This window comes from Pseudorasbora parva, chromosome 7, assembly GCF_024679245.1.
Source record: "Pseudorasbora parva isolate DD20220531a chromosome 7, ASM2467924v1, whole genome shotgun sequence".
NCBI lineage: Eukaryota > Metazoa > Chordata > Actinopteri > Cypriniformes > Gobionidae > Pseudorasbora > Pseudorasbora parva.
The window spans coordinates 41095656-41103295 of NC_090178.1; the positions used below are offsets into that span (position 1 = coordinate 41095656).

At 40.3% G+C, this 7640-nt stretch overlaps 1 long non-coding RNA gene across 1 annotated transcript; it reads left to right on the forward strand.

Moving 5' to 3' along the window:
* The first annotated feature begins 1273 nt into the window (after positions 1-1273).
* Positions 1274-2256, forward strand: LOC137083880 (uncharacterized). The gene is made up of 4 exons (XR_010906643.1): positions 1274-1414; positions 1665-1754; positions 1826-1923; positions 1993-2256. It is a non-coding gene; the product is annotated as an uncharacterized lncRNA (long non-coding RNA).
* Positions 2257-7640: the final 5384 nt, after the last annotated feature.

Sequence of the window (7640 nt, forward strand, 5' to 3'; positions counted from 1 at the left end):
ACAGCTCTGAACATTATAAAGAGAGCATTCTTTGATCAATTTATATAATTTAATCACAATTTATAAACCAGATTTGTTTCATGCTAAAAACAATGTGAAGTTTATTGTTTAGACAGTGGCTTGATTAACTGATGCATAAACAGTATTTATCGATTTGGAAAGAAAATCTGTGTGAACTTGAATATTTAGCTACACATCAGAAATCACTGATCAGGCATTAATGAACACTATTACCTTACTGCCTGTGCTGACATTGTGACTTAATTAAATGTAAAAAATAAAGAATCAATTTTCTCAACATTCTCTGGGTGGGCAAAGCAGAGAAAGGGACCTCCCCTTTCCATGTATGACAACATATAGGGAAGATTCCAGATTGGCCCACCTTAACTTTCTTTTTTTTTTCCAAAGGCAGAGCAGGACACCCAGTGACCTCCCCCAAGTTTCTGTTGAAGCCGATATAGAAGTGACTTAAACTGCAAATCATCGACTGGCCACTAGGGTTCCAGGCTCCAGAAGTGAGCAGAATCCCATTGAGCCCCATGTTAAAATGCGATCTACTGACAATGCAAAAAAATTAAGAACACAAACATAGCCGGATAATTTCCATAGTGACCAATGCACTCTACCCAGACCAGTCCAAATTAGCTTCAAGGGCAAACCTTAGTAAATCAACTTGCATGATTCATTTAAATACTGTCCTCGAATAAATTTTGCATCTGAAAGGGAAACTCAACAATTGCATTATGCAATAAAGTCAGCCGCAAAATAATCCTGTCCAGCCTTTTCAGCACACATTTTTCACTGCGTTTCTTTAGAAAATCCTGACAATAGTTTTTTTTTTTTTTACACAAAAAGAGTGTTTGCATTGGCGCAAGCTGCTAGTATATCTGGACCTAAGGCAGTGTCCCAAATGGCACACTATACAAATTGTGGCACACACTGGCTTTTAAAGGGAATGGGAGATAAGACTCTATTGCATGTTATACCCAAAACACAACCATGACTCATTAAAGGATTAGTTCACTTCAAAATGAAAATTTCCTGGTATTTTATGTCACAAGGTGACGAAATTCCACTTTCAAGGCGGAACTAATGTTTGCCGGCAGACCAATAACAACGGAACACCGGGCTAGTTCTGGGTTAGCGTGAAATCCCCACGAATGAGGTGATCAGCGGAAATTGCCGGCAGCTGTGCGCGTTGGGACATGGTGCCATTGGGGTAGGATAAAAGAAGAGAGGATGCACCAAAGAACGGGCTGGTTTGGGGACTGTAAATCTCGGATGAAGCGTGAGCGGTGGAGAAGAGGAAGTGGGACTGGCAAAACAGGACGGCATTGTGAGTTTGGGAGAAAGAGCACGCCGACTCAACTAGAAGGAGGAAATTGTTGGACAGTAAGATCGTTGATGAGAGACTGTGAGTAGTCCAATCGATCTCTATCCTCTATCTCTTGTCTTTGGGACTCCATGACGTGAAGGCCAGGTCAGGAAATGGGCGACCGTCATCTATATATGTATTTCCCACTGAGTGTTGAATTGCAGTGATGAAGTGATGTGATATACTGTTTTGAAGTGTGAACTTAAACCCGCCGGGTGTCCACTACTTACCTGAGTTTTCTGTCACGTTTTAAGACGTAAGAAGAGGCTAACACTGTTGTACTCCACAGATATTTGAGTGTACTATCTGACAGCTCATTGTCAAGAGGAATTCATACCTGAATACTCATCTGACTGCTTTGCAGCGAAGCCCTCCAGTCGTAAGTTCCTCTGTCTGTCACTGCTGAAGAAGAGGATTACGTATCTATGTATTACCCTTTCTGCTTTGCAGCGAACTTCTCCTGTTGTAAGCTCTGTGTCTGCCAGTCCTTCAAGAGGAACTCATACCTGAATACTCATCTGACTGCTTTGCAGCGAAGTCCCCCAGTCGTAAGTTCTCTGTCTGTCATTGCTGAAGAAGAGGATTACGTGTCTGTATACTCACCTGACTGCTTGCAGTGGAGCTCCTCAGCTGTCAGTTCTCTGCCTGCCATCTGCAGAAGAAGCACCTGAATGGTCCTACAGCAGCCTACTCCCAGTTGTGAGCCCTGACTCATCTTTCCCATTGGAAGACAGCGACGCCATTCACCAGAGAAACCCTCCTACATTCCACTCTGTGGGCCTCGGGCAGGTCCACAGGAGGGAACGACCCTGACCAGAAGACTCGCCATTTTAGATTCCCTTTTCCCTTTTTATACTCAATAAAATATTGTGATATTTGAAGCCTTGTCTGTCGTCCTTGCCGGGTCTCTGTCCGACTCCCCAAGGGTGGTTCGGGTCTTAGAGGTGGGTGCAGCCTGATTGCCCCCCCACATGACATTTACTCACCCCTATCTCATCAAATATATTCATGCCTTTCTTTCTTCAGTCGAAAATAAGTCACGTTTCTTGAGGAAAACATTCAAGGATTTTTCTCCCCATCATAGCCTTCCATTGCAAACTAAATTTTGAAGGTCCAAATCAATGTAGTTTCAAAGGGCTTCAGAGGCGCTGAGCGATCTCAAACGAGGATGTCCTTTGCATGTTGCAAGATGACCCATTTAGGTTAAAAAGTAGATTAATTATATTATTTAAACAAATCTCGGATGAGATTGTTATGGTACAGATTCTACAGAGACAAGATGGTGAGTTATTCAGGTTTATTGAGCAACCAGTAGAGTAATAACTTGACGGAGTGTAGATATGCTGGTGATGAATCGGGTCTTTGATTCTGAGGGTGCACTTGGAGATCGTAGGAGTAGTCGCAGGAGAGGAACGATGGAGAACACTGGAGCCTGGGGAGAAGACACTGAAGACATGTAAGTATCATCGAGGGTGTCCTTAAGGTAAGCAGAAGAGGTTAGTACCTTTCTCAAACGAGACCGGACAAATACTGTGTGTCCGTGTGTGTGTGTGTGTCTCTTATAATGTGGGTGATGATGGGTTGCAGGTGTGAGTGATTCGTTTTCCGGTGAAAGCGTGCGCTGTGTGTCTGTGACGTGGGAGCATGGCGTCTCTGTGACAGAGATGGGGGTGAGTCAAATTTCTTATTTTAATTTGGAAGTGAACTGATCCTTTAAAAGGGTACTTCAGTGCTGGGTAGAGGAATATGTATATAAACTAGGTCATTAATGTAGTAGAAATGTGAAATAATTTTTTAATTAGGTGCTTTCTAGACTCAGAAAAGATGGGGATGAAAGACAACAATTCCCAGAATGCTTCACTGCCCTATGAGGCCACTCCCAAAGTCACCGCTACTGGATCACTTTCACTTTCCCACCGTGACCGCGTTAATTTTCATAAAATCAGTTAAATTAGAGAACAGACACTACAATTAAAAACTGAACGTGCTGAGGTAATCGCGACCGCGAATGAGCGCGTGTGCAGTCTGGGGCGTTTTCAATTCATGCCTTTGGAAGCTTAACTTTCATAGGAATTAATTTGAAAAGTTCCTTTGCTCTGCACCTGATCCGTTTACATGAATGCCCGCGGCTGCCTGAGCTGAGTGCTGTGGGTGAGATCCCACTCGCCCATGTGGGGGTTGAAAACATGCGGAAATAGCTCCCTCTGCTGGCTGTAGTCTTTAGCCTCTAGCCAATAATTTCTCAGATGACACAAATTGACGATATTTGTGCCATAGGAGGAATGGTCATTTGAATATACTCCAAGGTTGCATGATCATTAAAATAGGGCCCCTTAAGTTGATGATTAATACAATTTAAGAACTATTAGAGGGAGTGATGAGATCATATATGACATTCCAGTGTTATCTTTTTATATGTGTCTTATCTTAAAATCTCATCTGCTATTCTGTATTCCTTGTATTCCAACTGCAATCTTACTTAACTCTTTGTAACCTTCACCCTAATGACATCACTCTTATACATTTTGTATTGTATTATTTGATGTAATTTGTTGTAAAGTAAAAGTGTCTAAGCTCAGAAGACCTGAAACCTGTGCTCCAACAAGTTACTATGAGAGGAATATATACGGCTTTGTTAAATCACTGTGGCATAATTGGCTCTGTTTACTTTTCCTAGGAGGGCAAATATGGGATCCTCTGAGGCCCAATAAATGTAGCCAAGCATTTTTGTGATAAGGGAATGCTCATTTTTCACAAGCAATATTTTCCTTTTTTTCTGCACCATAGACAGTTGGCATTAGATTAAACGCTAACCAGGGGTAAGCCTGCAGCAAATAGCTGAGACTTGAAGGGCAAATGCCCTCCTGAATCCATCAAATTTCCCAGGAGTTGTACTGTGGACGCTAACGACCTTAAGCTAACGCTCTAAAGACGGCCCCGCACCGCCCATTGCAGTACACCTTGTGTTTTGCTTCTGTCTGTGCTGAATCTCAAGAGCTCTATTTAAGAGCCGCATTTCATTAAACGATAGTCTGCAAATGTTAACGTGATAAATGCCGATCTGTTGGAAGCTCTGAGGGAGCCTTTTCTCAGTAAGACAAACCTTTGTGTGAGAAGGTGTTGTTTATTTAAAACTCTGGCCAAAAACAGCTCATGCTGTGGTCGTTCCGAGTGATTTTGCTCAGGAATATCTTTGGAAAACCATCCTCTGCAGCTCAGTTACTCAAATTTGTGTCGATATTAGAGCAAAAACGCAGGGCTTCATCTCAGTAGAGAAATACAATGCAATAAAAGCAGTGAAATAATTCAATCTCTGGTTATTTGATTTCGATTGGCTCTGGGCTCTCTGGAGACCCTAACAGGCTGGATTCTGATTCGTCATCCTGCAAGGAGAGCGAAATGAGCGTCATATGGGATTCTGTCAGAGAGCTGACACATACAGCGTTCCATTTCATTTCTGGCAGCAACTTTCCAGGCCACTTGAATCTCATTGTCTTTCTGTCATCTCTTAAACTGAATTGTAACAACATTAAAACAATGAACTGGAATTGAATTATGTGTGAGGAAATCAGTAACGATTAAGACAAATGAACATGAAATGTGATATTGCAGAACATGCTGATCAAATTGCATTGGTCGTTCTGTGTGTGACTGATCACTATTGAATGTAATTAGATAGTACAGTTGGTATGATCAATTTGCAAACGACCGTCTAAAACGAGGCATGTGCAGGTCTGATAAAGCACACCTCGCTCTGCAGAAGAAACTGCCCACAAACCACACATTGATCTTATCAAATGACATCCAGGAAAGCTGCCCTTATTTCCCTCCCATTTAAAATATGCAAGCACCAAACCCAGGAGGGATAATTAAAATAATGTATGCATTAACTCACAAATATCGCAATGGTTTGATTTATTGAGTGTTCCCACGTCTATTTTTCTTCTCTGTTCTCTTAATGATGCCCAGAGTCACAATAACCACACACCCTTTGGAGATGCTCCAATGAAGGTCACCCCATTCCATGCAACCATATGAGCAATGAGTCCTGTGGTGGGAGACACTGCCATTGGCATCAGCCATCCACAACCTGAGTGCGCAGGCCTGTATCGCCACTGCAGGTGGGACCGGCAGATGCCGAGTCTGCCGATAATGGCTCCAGGGCTGACTATGAGAGAAAGACACCCAGCATGGAAGCGAAGCAGATGGGCTTGAGACGTCCAGCTAATGGTTGGGAGAAGGTTTGGACTGTGACATCTTGTGATATTCCCTTGGATTCAGTGGTTGCTTCATTACAATTTTTATTTATGCATTAAATTAATCAAAAGTTAAAGTAAGGACATTTATAATGCTGCAAACAATTTATTTTTCAAATGAATGCTGTTCGTTTGAACTTTTTTATCACAATGATAAAAATATGAAATGTTTCTTGAGCAGCAAATCAGCCTATTAGAATGATCTCTAAAGGGCCATGTGAAACTGAAGACTGGGGTAATGATCCTGAAAATTCAGCTTTACAGTAATTTACCAACCCCAAAATTTTGAACAGTACTGTTCCAGCTTATGAGTTTCAATTCACCTTTATTTCTACAGTGCTATAGATCTAGTGCTATTGTCTCATTGCAGCTTCACGGTAATAAAGGAAACATCCAGTGATATAATATTAGTGCCTGGAACAGTAACATATTGGCATCTGTATTGTGAAGTACTGCCATCTAATGCTTGTATGGGGCATTGTAAAGTATTTCATCCTTAAGCTGAGTGTAATGTTGACAAACAAAATTGTAAAGAAGAAATATTGCTCACTTACAGAGGTAATGGGAACAAAAATGAATGTGTTCACTCTCTTACAGACTTTCACCCCAAAAATGTAATCAATGTCTCATGTCGTTGCAAACCCTGCGGAACAAAAAGTAGTTAGAGGCTGTTTGCAAATAATTATTGCATCACGTCTCAAAAGGATGCACTTTTTCTAGATATAAAGACATGTTCTGTGTGAATTTCCCTTATTTTTTTCGAATGTCCAGCAGCTTATTTCAATATAAAGAAGACAATGATCAGGAGCTGTCAAGCTCCAAAATGGACCAGAAGCATTATAACTATTTTTATACTTTCTGGATCTTGAATCTATGACAACTATAAAAAAAGATTTTTTAGGTGAGAATGTTGTTATTGGGACCTCAAATATGTGACTCATATATAAAAATACCGCCTAACATATATTACAATTCTGTTGTTTAGAGGTGCAAATTGCCCCATTCAGTGTGTCTCCCCAGCACACAATCACACCTCTGCGACCTGGTTATGGCTCTAATTATTGTTCCTTTGTCTGCATTGTATTGACTAACAACTCTATTCAAACTGTTCTATTCAAACCTAATTTCTAAATCAAACCTCTCACTTTACTTTATCTGAGACTCTATCAAATGCCTTTCTTGCAAATAAACATTTCAGTAGTTTTACATTTTTAAATTTTGTTTTAAGTATTTGCTCAGTGGAAGGTGCATCTTAGGGCAAGTTAGCATGTTAGCTTGGCACACCAGCAAAACAACAATTTATAAGATTAAAATCACGTTTTATTCAAAACTTACTTCATATCGCTGTATATGTCGAATGTTCTATATAACCATCTGTGATCTCATGTGGCTGTCAAAACATCTGACAGAAAACCGACGCTGATTTTCATATTCATAATTCCTGGCACATATTAACACATTACAGTCACTATAAGACTTTAAGAAAAAAACAGAGGTAAAAAAATAAAAAAATAAAAAAACTTCAGTCTTAGATCTTTTTAATGATGTATAGTTTGTCAAGGTAATTACTTACATTTACATCTATGCATTTGGCAGACGCTTTTATCCAAAGCGACTTACATTGCATTTTTTAATGTACACATTTTTTTGTTAATTCTTGCTTTCTCTGGGAATCGAACCCATGACCTTGCCATGCTCTATTGGTTAAGCTACAGGAAAGCAGACATTTGAAAGTAATTTTTAGCTAATTTAAGCAAAGAGAGCTTCAACATGTCCACGTCCTCGTGAAGTTTAAGAAGTTTTAAAAGGATAACTTTTAAAAGTTATCGCTTTCCTCAGCAGACATTCAAACTGATTTTTTATAATGGATATTAAGGGTATTGACCTGAAGAATGAATAGGCCGTTGCAGGTAATAGGGCTAACCTCGTTTAGTAGATTTCTCTCTCTGGTAATACCATTATACTCTACTCTACATAATACAATAGGCTTCAATGAAGTGACTCAACAT